This window comes from Cervus canadensis, chromosome 31 (assembly GCF_019320065.1).
Source record: "Cervus canadensis isolate Bull #8, Minnesota chromosome 31, ASM1932006v1, whole genome shotgun sequence".
NCBI classification, from domain to species: domain Eukaryota; kingdom Metazoa; phylum Chordata; class Mammalia; order Artiodactyla; family Cervidae; genus Cervus; species Cervus canadensis.
This window is the reverse complement of record NC_057416.1, coordinates 33,317,392-33,333,496: the sequence shown is the minus strand read 5'-3', so window position 1 is coordinate 33,333,496 and position 16,105 is coordinate 33,317,392.

Genomic DNA, 16,105 nt, shown 5'->3' with positions numbered 1-16,105 from the left:
CACGCATACTCTCATGAAGCACTAAACTCGGAACAGATGTTGTCTAAGTATCTCAGGAGTAGAGATGGGGAAGGAGGTGGGAGAAATGAAACATGAAGTTGAAAACACATTAATCAATCAAAAAGCAAAACTAGAACGTTCCCTGAGACTTTTGATTTGCTGTGTTTTTTTTTTTATCTTCTCAAGTGAGAAGGAGAAGTAACTTTGTTTTGGTGGGAAGCCTGCCAGACTTGATATCAGATACTCAGGTTCTAGTCCCAGTCTTTAATTTGCCAGCTAAGCAATACAGCTTAGAAGAAAGAAACTTTGTTATGGGATTCAAATGGAGCTTAGTGAGCGGTTCTGTAGTATCTGCCATAAGTGCATGCACAAAAATTGCCAGTGGGTCTATCTATATCATGCCTGTTCTGTCATAAACATGATATATTTAATATATGTATATATGTACATGTATTCACCATATATCTATTATATTCTCTCTCTCTCTCTATATATATATATACATATATATTTATATATAATGATATATATTGTTATTTAGTTGTTAAGTTGTGTCTGATTCTTTTGCGACCCCATGGACTGTAGCCTATCAGGTTCCTCTGTCCATGGGAGTTCCCAGGCAAGAAGACTGGAGTGGGTTGCCACTTCCTTCTCCAGGGGATCTTCCTGACCCAGAGATAGAACCCACATTGCCTGCACTGGCAGGTGAATTCTTTACCACTGAGCCACTAGGGAAGCCCATGATACATATATGTGTATAGTATATATTATGTATATATATCAATATATAATCAACATATTAACTGCATGTTAATATATAATAAAAATATTAACTGTATTTATAGTCTAAGATAATATGTGGATTATTTTCTCTTTCTCTACATATGTTTCTATGTCTGTATGTTTTGGACAAATAAAACTCATGACAGTCACATATTAGTATGCTGCTGCTGCTGCTAAGTCGCTTCAGTCGTGTCCGACTCTGTGCAACCCCATAGACGGCAGCCCACCAGGCTCCCCCGTCCCTGGGATTCTCCAGGCAAGAACACTGGAGTGGGTTGCCATTTCCTTCAATGCATGAAAGTTAAAAGTGAAAGTGAAGTTGCTCAGTCGTGTCCGGCTCTTAACGACCCCATGGACTGCAGCCTACCAGGCTCCTCCGTCCATGGGATTTTCCAGGCGAGAGTGCTGGAGTGGGGTGCCATCGCCTTCTCCAATTAGTGAGTATCAGTTCAATCGCTCAGTCGTGTCCGATTCTTTGCGACCCCATGAATCGCAGCACACCGGGCCTCCCTGTCCATCACCAACTCCCAGAATCTACTCAAATCCATGTCCATCGAGTCGGTGATGCCATCCAACCATCTCATCCTCTGTCATCCCTGTCTCCTCCTGCCCCCAATCCCTCCCAGCATCAGGGTCTTTTCCAATGAGTCAACTCTTTGCATGAGGTGGCCATAAGCACTCTCAAATCCCCTTTCAAACAGGAATGACAGCATATAATTGCAGAAATAGCTATATCATTACAAAGGATGATATGGCATGCTTAGCATACAGTAGTTGCTCAAGAAACATGTCTTCATTCCCATGAGAGACCTTGCATAAATCGCTCATTTTTGCTATCTCCATTTCCTCATCAAAGAAATGTGGATGATAATAATAAAAAGACATAAGGCAGGAAAAATTAAATGTGATTAAAATGTGCGAAAAGTGCTATGGAAGTGAAAGACAATGCTGCGGCATATAAATGCTGAATATAATGATATAAACAATTTAAAACTACCATTGAAATTATAATGCGGTGCGGCACAAATTGTCATAAAATGAAGCCTATCCACAGTAAACTACCACTACATCCTCATCAGAATGCCTACCTTTTTTTTTCTACATGATAATACCAAATGCTGGCAAATGTGCAGAGAAACTGGATCACTCATACATTGCTGGCAGGAAAGTAAAATGGTACAGCCACTCTGGAAAACATTTTGGCCCTTTATTGTAAAACTAAATATGTGATTACCATGTGAACCAGTAATTACACTCTGAGGCATTTATCCCAGTGAAATTAAGCCTTACATTTACACAAAAATCTGCATGTGAATATTCCCAGCAGCTTTACTCATAATAGCCAAACACTGGAAACAATCCACTCCATGTGTCTTCAATGGGTGAAAGGTCAAATGAGACATCCAGATCATGAGTTACAACTCAGGAATAAAAAGGATTGAACTGTTGATACATGCAACAACTTGGATGAATTGATGATGTATTACATTGAGCAAAAGCAAATCCTTGCCCTAAAATGCCAAACTTAAAAATTCATATACTGTGATTCTATTTATATTATATTAAAAAGTCTTGAAATGACAGTGTTGCAGAACTGGAGAGCAGATTAGAAAGTGAAGGGGTCAGAAGTTAGGGAGGGATTTGGGTGGGGGGGGGGATATGGCTACAGAAAGGTAACATGAGGATCCTTGTGGTCCTGCAACTGTTCTGTACCTTGACTGCAGTGATGAGTCCAGGAACCTACACATGTATCCATAAAAATGCATGCAAAACGGGACATCTCCATAAAATTGTTAGATTGCAACAATGTCAGTCCTGCAGGTGACATTGCGCTATAATTTTTCAAGATGTGAAAGTTACATGAATTCTCTCTGTTATTTGTTTCCACTGAAGGAGACAGGTGCTGAGAATTAGGAGAATACACTGTTAGTTAGGACTCAGTTGCACATAACAGAATCCACTCTAGCTGGTTTAGGCACAGAAGAATTTAACGGAATCAATTGATTACAAAGTCACTGGAAAGTTATGAGGAGCAGGCTCCAGCCTGAGTTTCCAGCCTTGAGTTTCCAATATTGTAAAAGAGGCCACCAATAAAGCTGCTGTCTCCACTTCAACCAGCAGCCACATCAAGAAGCTGCCAGAGCTGCCGCTGGCTGAAGACCTGCTGCTTCAGCTGCCATCCTACGAGGAACTCGGCGTTTTGTGACCAACATGGACCAAACCCAGCACAGGTTCTGTGCTCCTGCTTTTTCTGCTTTAACAACTATACTGCTGTCAGGAGAAACCGCAGACACAGCAAAAGCTTCAGTTCTATCTCATTTTCCAACCTTCGACAGTGCTTTGGCTTGGAGACAGGTGCATCACGTGGCAAACCTGAGGCTTAAGGGAGTCTGAGAATATGCAATTTACATTTCCAGCTTCCAAGGTGAATGAAGACTTGCTTTGGGAATTTGAATGGAGCTTAGAGAGCCTTTCTGCAATAGCTGCAACGGATCTATGCCAAAATTTCTAGTGCATCTCCACATCATGGGACAATAGGCCTTTCTTTTTATTTCAGTTCCTTTTTCTATGTCTGTTTTTAATTTTTAACACAGAGAATATATGATATTATTAATGAGATAAAAAAGCTATTCCATTTTTGCAAAAGCCAAACAAAACAACTATCCAATGAGCAAATTTGGCAGGTGGACATGGGGCTACAGGGATTGGACCAGCTCATCATTAAAGTACTTTTAGAGGGACATCTTCGGTGCTCCAGTGGTGAAGAATCCACCTTCAAAAGCAGGGGACACAAGTTTGACCCTTGGTCAGGGAACTAAGATCCCACATACTGCAGGGCAACGAAGTCCTCTTGCCACAACTAGAGAAGCCCTCGCATGGCAAAGAAGACTCAGAACAGCCAAAATAAACAAATAAAGTACCTTTAGAGGCCTAGAGGCTGCTTTTCCATAATAAAGTGAAAGTGAAAATCACTCAGTCGTGTCCGACTCTTTGAGATCCCATAAACTGCACAGTCCATGGAATTCTCCAGGCCAGAATACTGGAGTGGGTAGCCTTTCCCTTCTTTAGGGGATCTTCCCAACCCAGGGATCTTACCCAGGTCACATTGCAGGCGGATTCTTTACCAGCTGAACCACAGGGAAGCCCGCCATAATAAATAGCTTTCTCAGTCCAAAGAGCTTCAGGTCCAGAGCTGAAAATTGAACCGTCTGCAATAGAATGGGATGTAAGTGAGTGAGACAGGCCAGGTGAGACAATATGGAGTGGAGAGGATTAGGGCAAGTATGTCATAACATGGAGAACCCTTATTCTACTCCCAGTAATTATTGCTATATGGAAATTCAGGCTCAGGTTATGCAAACCTCTGGTTACTTTTTAAAGGGAAGTGATGAGTGAGAACTTTAATAAAAGATATTATGATTTTAAATGTTGGTTTTAACATGTTTAAATCTTGGTTTCTACTAATTGCAACAGAGACAGCAACTTCTAATAGCCTTTTGTTTGGGGAGTCATTACAGAGGGGTCAAATTGAAATATTTTTACTAACATTGTGAAGTCCAAATGAAAAACTTCTGCAAGCTGGATTTGCTCAGAGAGCCCCCAGGTTATGGAAACTTTGCATTAAGCCCTTGCTACACCCACGTTTCTTTCTCTTTTTTTTTTTGAAGTATAGTTGATTTATAATGCTATGTTAATTTTTACTGATTTATAGAGAATCACTTTGTTATACAGCAAAAAATAACATAGCTTTATAAATCAACTACACTCCCTCTATGTATATATTATATATAGGTACACAGATACATAATATATACTTTTTATGTTCTTTTCCATTTTGGTTTATTATAGGAGAGTGAATATAGTTCCGTTGATATACAGTGGGTCCTTGTTGTTTATCTCTTCTATATATAATAGCTTGCATTGCTTCACCCACTTATGTCTCTGAACTTCTAGTAGATACTTTTCTGAACAACTCCATTGGAGGAAACCCACTCAAGCCAATGGGTGTATCTACCATGATAAGAACTCGGTAACTTTTTCCAGAGCACCTCTTGGGACCAAGGTAGAGATGAGTTGGGTGGCTATTTGGTGGGATTTGTCTTGTTTCTCTCTCTTCCTTGAGGATCCTATCAGCTGGTGTGGCGAGGGACAAGGCACGAGGCACAAGGGACGCTGATGCTCTGAGACACCGTTCAGTACCAAACTCAGACCTTACAGCTCCACCTCCAAATGCATCCCTCAGAAGAAACGTAAAACGCTGAGAAAAGGTTGCCAGGGAAAGGGAGAATTGGATACGTACAGAAACTAACGTTTGATGACGCTCGCTGTGTGCCAGGCATTGTCTACATTAGATTCCATATATTAACTTGTTCAATCAAAGCCAGGCAAGGTACTGGAATCAGTCCCTGCCTCACTGGAGGTCCAGGCCCTGTCTAGCCAGAGCCAGTCTAGTGATGGCCAACACTGCCCTCAGCATCCAAGGAACCCGGCCACTGATGCTGCTGCATTTGCACCTGCAGGCCAAGGGGCCACCTGCAGCGGCTCTTTCAGCCTTTCCTGTGGCTTCTGAGCACAACCTCAGACCTGGCCTCACACTGGGCTACCTGATCGTCAGTTCCTACCTGGGGTTCCCTGCGGTCTCTACAGGGTGAGGCCTGCTAGTCCCCCAGGCGTGGGCAAACCAGAAGGTCAGAGCAATTAACTCCCAGCAGGTGTGAGCTTTGATCAATGGCAGTGAAGACACTGAAGATAAATTCTTTTCTTCAATCCTTGGGAGGTAGTTGCATACAGTCTCTTAAAAGCTATCAGCAAAACAGAGAAAGCAGCTTGCCCTGTAACTGATCAGTCCAGTTTCATACGTCCTTGTATTTGGTCTCTACCTTTTCCTGTTTCTCCTCTCTCTCTCTTTTATTCCACTTGTGTATTCAGCAGGGCCACGTACACCCCAAACATGTGAGTATGTCACTTTATGCCTTGTATTTGCGCTTCTAGGGAATCCAGTTCACTCAAGGCTTTAAAGCAAGTTAAGTGCCATTGCCAGGGTTACAACCCAGGAGTTGATCCCCAGAGTTGATGATTTTTAACCATTCTATATACTACCTCTAAAGGGAAAAAATAGAACCTGGGGTTATAAAGTTAACATCATCTTTAAAAATAACCTCTCCTTCTCTGCCAAACAGTATGGCTGCTGTTTCTTTCGTTTCTCCAAGCTTAGATCTAACCTTCATTTTGCTCCAGGCTGGGTGCTGGAAGATTTCCACACAAACTGCTAACTGTTTATTCCATATCAACCCACCAAAGGACATCGGTGCTCAGCGGGTAAGGTCTACTTGATTGCAGTGAGACAATTTGAAATGCGGAATGTAAAAGCCATTAAATTATAACCACACAGCTGTGTTTCAGAGTACAGCTCTGTTTAGGTTGGCAAAAATTTCCTAGCTCCTCTACAAAAATACTGCATTCTTGTTATGAGCCAGGTACAAAGTCAAATACAAAGATATAAGGGGGTGGTGGGGGGAGCGGTCACACACAGTCCTTATGCTCCCAGAGACCTCTTTCTAGCAGAGAAGACTGTACACCAAGACACAAGTTTAGCAAAATAGCCAAGTGCTACACCTACAACTTCACTTTTTTTTTTTCTCAGTTTTTTCTTAAAAAAAAAAAATGCCTTTAGCTGCTCTGTGCAGCATGTGGCACCATAATTCCCTGACTGGGGATCAAACCCATGCCGTCTGCATTGGAGGCATGGTGTCTTAACCAATGGGCCTCCAGGGAAGTGCATCTTATTAATAAAGAGATCTTTGTTTTTGTTTGATCAATTGAAAAGCTGCAGGCACATATGGGTCCTAATCTTTTCTTTGTAAAGAAATGGCTTCCCAGATCTGTGTAGGGCAGGAAAAGCATGGGCCACTCAGAGAGGATCTGCAAACCCAACATATATTGGGTCTTACTGACAAGTAAAGTCACATCCAGCTACCAGTCCGATGACAAATCCTGGCATCTATCAGATTCTTGTTTCAGGCTTTTCAAAGCATTTTTACCTACCTTAGCATCTTGGTGTTTCCCAAAGAAAGTATGAAATAGGTGCTGATACTGGCTTCCTCATTTTACAGTGAGACACTGGGGCTCAGAGGGGTTAAGTACTTAGCCCAAGGACACACAGGAAGCAGACTGAGATGTACGAGCGTGTTTAAGTGGCCATCTGCATCCATGCCACCCAATCCCTTCCCTGAGATCTGAACATCCCACTGGGCATGACCACCAGTGGTTGGGTATTTTCTAGCTTCTCTTCAGAAGGATGTGTAACTTTATTTCTTTCAAAATTATGCCATTAATCTTTTAGAAAGAACTTAGAGTTTCTCCATATATGACCTCTTGAGGTGATTAAGACGAATATGTGTATAATGCTCAATCTGGGCCACGTTTGAGAAGGAAAGGGGAACACTCTTAATAATTAAACCACTACAACTAGTGAAACCAGGACTATTCCAGGTAAACCAAGGTGACCAGTTTCCTGAACACACATCATTTATGACCAGAGAGAAACAGCTGAACCTGTGTGTAATATTATTAAAACATTTTTATATTGGTCTCTGTCTCCAGGGCTTCTCTGATGGCTCAGTGATAAAGAATCCACCTGCCAATACAGGGGACATGAGTTCGATTCCTGGGTCGGAAGATCCCCTGGAGAAGGAAATGGCAACCCACTGCAATATTCTTGCCTGGAGAATCCCATGGACAGAGGAGCCTGGTGGGCTATGGTTCATGGGGTCACAGAAGAGTTGGACACATCTTAGCGACTAAACAACAACAACTCTGCCTCCAGTTCTTGGCACAAGGCTCCTAATACCTTGCAACTTCTTAAGTGGTAAAAACAATCGGGGCATCTCCTGTTCTAATATTTGTCTTTGATCCCGTCCGTGATATAGGGCACCTAAAACTCTGGTAAGTTCCTGAGTGATACAAGTACTAGGAGCGTCTCTTGTTCTAAAGGGCTTTGGGGCTAGAGTCCACAGGGTCGCACAGAGTTAGACAGGACTGAAGCAACTTAGCACGCACGCGCGGACCATAGCTCGCAGACTCCCCTGTCCATGATATTATCCAGGCAAGAATTCTAGAGTGGGTTGTCATTGTCTTCCCTAGTGGGGAACCTCATTATTGTGCTAACGTATTTCAGAGGTAGAGATTGAACCAACAAGATGTTCTGAGCTACCAGTGGTTTCAGAGGCTGTTCATTTCTCAGCTGAATTCTTGAGAGTACCAAGTTGTCCCTGGGATGAGACTCTCAAACTCTGATCCACTATTAAAAAAAAAAAAAAAAAGAAAGAAAAGAAAATACTCTCTCTATATCCAGTATGGCTTTGATTAGAAAGATGTTATTAACTTTTCAAAAACTTACCATTTTGTTTTCTTGGAGTTTGGTCAAGGCCCCCCATTTATCTTGAAAATGCTAGTTTGTGCACAATTTTTAGTTGAACGGCTCTAGGGCAAATTCAATTAAGTTGTGGTATATGAACTGAAACTTGCAATATATTAAAAATAGTCCCCTGCACAGTTCACCCATTAGCCAGTTTCTAATGTGAGGGCCATTGTCATTCCAAATGTGTACTTGAACTCCACAGAGATGACGGAGGGCTTCAGCAATCACAGACAAACCCCAAATCCATTTGTACTTACTTATAGGCAAGCTTGGAGAAGGAAATGGCACCCCACTCCAGTATTCTTGCCTGGCGAATCCCATGGACAGAGGAGCCTGGCAGGCTACAGTCCATGGGGTCATATGAGTTGGATATGAGTGAGCAACTAAACCAGTATTCTTGCCTGGAAAATCCCCATGGACAGAGGAGCCTGGTGGGCTAAGACAACCTGGCTGAAAGGGTGCCCATCCTAACTGGGACTTATAGAATTGAGGGGAGGGGCCTCAGAGATCTTCTTTCAAATTCTCCCTCCTCTAAATGAGCCACCTGAGATCCAAAGAGAGTGACCCATTCAACAAGAGCAGCAGAGCTAAGGTTGAAAGCGGAGGGTCCTGCCAGCTGCCTGTTTCAGCCTTGTCCCAGGCTGACCGGTGTCTACTTGTGTCTGTGGGTGACACTAACTCTCCAGCCACCTCATAACGAGGGTCCTCGTGTTTTAGGCTGAAGCAGTGGAGGAGACTCAGTTAGGGATGGAGCCTTCCTGGTTCTCTCCTGACAAACCGTGTAAGTCGTCACGTTAATACTTTCTCACCACCAGCCTGAACCCAGCCCTTCCCATGAACCGTGCTCCCAGATGGCCTTCTGGAACTATCTCCCCACAGGGAGTCCAGTCCAGGAGGTGGAGTCCGAGGAGAGGATGGGAATACATATGAGGTTCTAGATCCGTATTGAAAAGTCTCTCCATGTACTGGCCATACCTAAAGGCACTTCAAGGCTAAATTGTGATTACCTATTAGCAATTGTTTTTCATTAACCACATCTGTCCACCTCTCGTTAGCAAAGCCAAAGCTGAGCGAGTGAACAGCTGCTTCACATCCCCACGCAATTGTTAGGTCAAATGTCCATAAATCATGATACAAATTTGCCAACTGTGACTGTTGATAGAATAGTCTGCAATTGAATGTGCTGAATTCCATGGGTCAAGAACCTTCTAGCCAGGTGTGTCCATACCGTATCCAGAAAAAGGTTTTGCAGGAATGACTAGGAAGAATTCACAATATGGAGGACAGTATTCGTTTCCCACTGCTTAATAAATACTGTCACAAAAGCATCTTTTCAATTAAAATAAAATTTTGATAAAGAAAATATAATACTGATAATCCCATTGCTCAATGCAACTGCTGCATTTTTGCCTATTTACTTTCCAGGCTTGAACATGGTCTTGAAATTTTAAAAACCATCCTGAATTTGTCCTTTCACAAATTTGGTTTTTAAAAACTTAACACATAATAAATATTTTCACTTATTTCCAGGTTTCATTTATTTTAAATACAACAATATTTTATCACCTTGAAATATAATTTAATGTGACAATTTGTCTCTTTTAATTATATTGGCATTATACATTGCTGCCATGAGCATTTCGATGCTTTTGGTTTTATGAAATTATTTCCTTAGGAAAATGTTTATGTTTGGGCTCAAGATATGACACTTTTATGGTACATGCAGTACATTATTCTATTGCTTTCCAAAAGGGACATACTAATTTGCAATACAACCAACAGTATATGTGTTTGCCAGTTTTCCAGAAATCTTGTCTTTAACGTATTTATCTTTAAAAGTTTTGTCAATTTGCTAAGTTGTGAGAGGCACTCAGGTTGCTGTAGAGAATTTATTTGTTGAATTGATTGATTGATTCATTTAACTATCCAGTCAAGAACTATTTATCAAATAAATGTCTTGCTAGGAGCTGCAGAAAGAGAGAGATAAAGTTCTAATAAGACCTCAGCACTGAAGTTAGTGGGGCAGCACAGCAGAGTATTTTAAGAGTAATGATAGAGGGACCTCACTGGTGGTCCAGTGGCTAAGAATCCACTTTGCGATGCAGGGGATGTAGGTTCGATCCCTAGTTGGGGGACTGAGGTCCCACGTGCCAGAGAGCAACTAAGCTGGTGGCCACAACTAGAGCATCCGTGTGGCATATTACTGCGCCCCCGCATCATGACTGGAGAATCCCTGCACCCCAAGGGAAGGGCCCACAGGCCACGACTAAGGCCCGGAGCAGCTGAAGTAAGATGAATAAATAAATATTAACAAGAGTGCATTGAACATATTAAAGATTTTTAAAAGACCCTGGTGCTGGGAAAGATCGAAGGCAAAAGGAGCAGAGGGCAGCAGCAGATGAGACGCTTAGCTAGCATCACCAACACATTGGACGTGAACTTGAGCAAACTCTGGGAGACGGTGGAAGACTGGGAAGCCTGGCATGCTGCGGTCCGTGGGGTCACAAAGAGTAGGACATGACTTAGCAACTAAACAGCGACATGAAAGAATAATGATAGAGTTATTACAGTTGTATACACTGGGCACTTCACTTCAGTCTGAGGACTTGTAAAAGATATCAGAGAAGTAGTGATAAGTGGGGGACATAGGTATTGTAGGGAAGAACCAGAGGAGAATCGTGGGCAAAGGCATGGCTGAAGGCATGAGAGGGAAGGTCAGCCCAGAAGAAACAGTGAGCCAGGTGGAGTGATCTGCAGAACCACAGTGCCCTTGCCTGGAGCCTGGGCTGCATGGAGTTAAATGGAGAGAGAGAGCCGCTGGGCTTCTTAGTTAGCACTATTTTGGTTTCAAGTGTCATAAATGTCAAGTAGAAACAGCTTAAGCAAGAAGGAAGAGACAGAGAAGATGAAGGGGGAGAATTATTTGCTATAAAGAGCTGTGGTGTCTCCGGGAGCCTAAGGACAGAAACAGCATCAAGTCTTAGAAGTGACTATAATCAGAAAAGACAGGCATGCCGCTCCTCTCTCCTCTCTGTTTCTCTTTGGATTTCTCTCTCTCTCTCTCCAACTCCTCACCTATATTCTCAGCTTTTTCAGTTTAGAGGGCAGGAAACTTAAACACCAACAGCTTTACCACATACAGTTTAGACATCAGAACAGAGATCGGCACGCACTGTTGGCTGCAGTTCAAAAGTTCCCCAGGAAGTCCTCTGCTTGCCCCAGTTTGGGTTCAGAGATCTACCTCTGAAATGATGTATCAAGGCTATGAAGCCAGAACGTCAGGATTCTATATTTAGGAGCCTGAAAATTCCTGTTGAAAATATGATCATCTTGGATAGAAGAGAGGGTTAAGTGAGTATTGAGGTTGCAGGAAAACAAAACACCTCTCCGTAATTGAAAACAAGATCTACTCTTACTGAAGAGAACGTCTAGGATGCCATCATGAATGACATTGAATAATGGGTCAAGGCCTCCAATTTGCTGTTTGCCAACCTGTGTATCTTCTACCCTGGCATTCCTGAGACTTCTGTTTGCTTCGGATGATTTGGTTTGTGTGGCTCCACTTTTAGGGGAGCTGGCAGAGAAGAACGTGGGAACTGAACACTTCTTAAGTTTTTAACGTTGTCAGAGCAGCTCCCAGCTCTTCTGGGATCTTGATAAACCAGCACATTATAATTGGAACATGCCTTGATCTTGACCTCAAAAAAAGACCTGTGGGGTCTACATGCCTTAGCTTCCGCCCACACAGTTGATTGAGAGACTTACTCAAGCTGGACCAGAGTCATTCCAAGAGATTACTTTACCTTCTGGTCGCTGGGGCTTCTGTCTAAGACTCGGTCTTGACCTTGAATAAGGCTGATTCCTTCTGTCTCTAATCCCACCCTTTTCTAGAGCTTTCTAAGTAAGTGTAAACCATAAGGTCATTTTGCATTAAGTGGTAGTTGAAAAAGGATAAATCTGAAGAGATTTATATTTTTAGCTCGGGGCCCTGAGATAAGCAGATTGCTTTTTCTTTTCTTTTTTTTTTTCTTCTGTTAGAATGATCACTCCGGCAGCTGGAAAGGATAGATTGCTGCAGATTGAGCTTAGAGGCAGCAACACCAGTTGGGAAGATTGTTCTATTAATCCACGTGAGAAATGATGAAAGCTGGAACTAAGACAGTGGCCATGGAGACAGTGATGGGGAGATAGATACTAGATATTCGTGAGGCATGATGGATTATTTAAGGAGCTTTTTGCAGCAAATAATAGGAAAGTAAACAGCACACACTAGCCTCAACAGTTGTTTGCTCATGAGATATTAAATTCAGAAAGATGGTAGACTTCAGGAGAGGCTTTCAGTGACTATGACTCTGAGTGTCCATTTCCTTTTCTATGCTCACTTTTTTTTATTTTTTAAATTTATTTTTTAATCAGTTAATTTGTGTGGCTGTGCTGGGACTTGATTGAAGCATTCAGGATCTTTAGTTATGATGCATGGGGTCTAGATCCTCAACCAGGGATGAAGCCCAGGTTCCCTCCATTGGAAACTCGGAGTCTTAGCCACTGGACCACCTGGGGAAATTCCTCCATGCTCACTTCTTTGTGTCAATTTTATTCTCAAGATGAGAGCAAGACGGTTACAGCAATTCCAGACCCATTATCTATCCATGTATGACATCATCCAGAGAGAGGATCATTTCTAGAAACTTGCTCAGTGAACAGGGACAAGCTTTCCTGATGGCTCCTAATTAATTTCTCTTTGATTCTTGCATGATTGGGCCATGTGCTCAGCCCTAAATCAGCCACAGACAAGGGGGATAGGATGACTGTTAAACCAACCAGGACTTTCTTAAAGTTGATGGTCAGATTCACCTCCAAAGGAACAAGTAAGCTATGTTGAGTGGGGAAGAGGGGAGAAAGCTGAACAAAGTCAGAATTTTCTGGAAATGGGGAAAGTAAAAGTGGGGGTGTAGTAAGTCAACACTATTCAATACAGGAAGGAATTGTTTGGGCATGGGGAAGTGGAGGGGGTGGCCATTACATTTCTCAGGTTTGTTGAACTGAGTGATCAGTTAGATTTATCAGGATAAAAAATTAAGGAGGATAAATGGGGTTTGGGCAAAAGGTCAGTGTTAAAGGGCATGGGCTACATCCATGTAAAGATGTCACATGGACAGTTTGAAGCTAAGGAAAGAGTTTGCACTAGAGATAGTTATTTGGAAGTTATTGGCACGTGGAATTTACATGATACACAAGTGCTCAGGGAGGTCATTGTTGGATAAGAAGACCCAAGGAAGTGAGTGAGGAGAGACAGAGAGAAGAATTCCTCCCTGGAAAGGCCAAAGTATATAGGCTGGAAGGGAACTAAATGCACTTGCATGTCAAAGAGGTGTTTCTTGAATTTGGATAGCTTCTTTGGTAGTGAATATTTCTGCATAATCACGTGATTTCGAAGCTCCATTGGACAACTTACTGTTTTTTACGGCAACATCTCCTCACCCAGCAAAATTCACTTGCACTAAAGTGTATGAAAAGAGCTTTGGAGTTAGTAGCAATGGGATTGAACCTAAAATAATAGATACTTTGTAGATCGTCAAAGTGTTTGGAATCCTTTTATGACACAAATAATCAGCTATGGTTAATAGGCTGCATGGCTTCTCTTGGAGGGAAAAATGTTTGATGATGGAATTACTGCAGGGGGCACAGTTTTGATCCCTGTTTGGGAAACTAAAATTCTTGCATGCCATGTGGTGTAGCCAAAAAAAAAAAAAAGTTTGGTGAGTCTGTCATTGGTGACTTTGCTGTAGTAACTTAAGCTCAGCAATCTTACAGGAGGACCTTAGCAAAAGCTCAAAGAAGGTTAAGGTCAGATCTAACTGGAAGTATGAGGATTCTCATTCTACCAAATGGAAAGTGAAAGAACGAACATGCAGAGGGAGAAAGCATTGAGTTTGCTCGACTTCCGGGAGGCGTGCGGACTGCAGGGCTGGCTCTGCGGCTGGAGTCCCCCACCTGGCAGCCTGTCCCCCCAGTGCCGGGATGGAGAGAGCCTGCTCCCACGGGCACAGGTGCAGACAGGAAGAAAAGCCCTCCCCTCCCCTGCAGGAGCCAAAGAGTCTGAGACCAAGGCAGGAAAGCCCAGCAGAGGGTCCCAGCTTCAGAGCTTCCTAGTCTCTTACTTAGAGGATATTTCCCGTGAAATTTCATGTCCATGAAAAGAACCTCCTGGATGGTTTCTCTAAGCCAAAGAGAAAGCGTCATTTCAGTGCTAGATATTCATGGAAACAAGCAAAGGGTTGGTTTTGGCAGATGCTTTGGGAAATTCAGGAAAAGTTTAAAGGTGAGGACTGTCTATCGTCTCAGGGTGGAGATGAGCTCCAGGCTTTCCTTTCAGCTCTGGAATTCTGAGTTTCTGTGCTTGACAGTCTCTGACCTGTAGAGCAGGAGAAATTGACCCGGACACCCAAGGTCATGACTGTTTAGTTGCTCCCCGGCCATGTGACCTTGGCCCCTGCAGCATTTCTTGGATTCACTTTCTCTATTTGGAAAAGATGTGACTCTCTGAGAGATGGTCAGTGCAGTGGTTAAAGGCAAATTATCCCCATTTACAGCCTGGTTTACCCACTCCTGGGACAACGGGAGGGGATGGTGGGAGGGTGGCGATGGTTAGTTAACCTCCTTGTGCTTTAGATTCTGCACCTAGAAAAAGAGTCCAGGGTCTCCACAGTGCTCAGATTAACGCCTGTTCCATACTGAGATCATGTAAATACTGGCTACCTTTAGCCTGGCTCTAATTTTACGGAAATCTGGGTAATTCTAGGCCCAGCACTTAGCATAACTTTTACCCCATATCAAGATTCCTGGGGATTAAACATGTTTCCATAGATATGGACATGGCTTGAGAATATTCCATAGCCAGAAGTTAGTGTGGCTGAGTTGCCTTTTTATTACTTTTGAACATCTCTAAACCCTTTTAAAGAAAGTTGTTTTCAAAATAAAGTACAAGATTGTAATTAGGCTTTGCAATATCTTGTAAAACCATGCCCTCAAGGATTTACCTCTTTTGTATTAAATGGAGCTGTATAGAATTAATTACCCGAAGAGATGGGTGAAAGTCCATCGACTGCTTGATGAGAACTGTCACTGCCCCCGGCTCAATAACCTGGGCTCCCCAAAGGGAGGTCCATTAGGATTGGGGGCAGTTGGGAGGGTGGAGGGAAAGGATGCTACTTAAATCTACCAAAAAGAAAAGTTGCATTTAGATTCTTTCATTCATTCATTCACCCCTCTTCAGCCTCATTTGATAATCCTTCAGCTATTAATAACTCTTGAGATTAGGAGTATGTTTAGATTAGGAGAATTACTTGTTAAAATGAAGATATCTAGTTTTTCCCTGCTGACCTAATAGCACTTCCCTTGGGCCAGCAATCTGCATTTTCAGCCAAGACAGTAGAATATCTGGGCTTCAACTTGGAAAACACTTCCTGACTATGAGGAATGGTGAAACTCACACTGGACAGATTTGTGGGCAATGTAGACAGAAAAAATTTCATGCCTTTCCAAGTTGATGTTTGTAACATTTCAACCTTTGTACTATGACATTTATTTGGTGATATATTTATTTGGAAACATATAATTAATATTTCTACTAATAAATATTCCAAAAAGATCTCCCTAATAATTCACTTCCGCTGTCTGAAGCTAACTTTGGGCTATGAAGAAAGCTCAACCAACAGGATTATAGCATGCACTCTTCTGATTTGGAATTTATATCTTGTATGCCAATTGCAAAAGACCAGCATCTGATTTATCTAAGGTTTGTACTTGCAACATGGAAGTATTTAATTTATAATTTTTAATTTTAATTTACCTGCAAGGGTAGTCTGGAAGGCAGGACCAATTAAAATTTCACCAGTTATC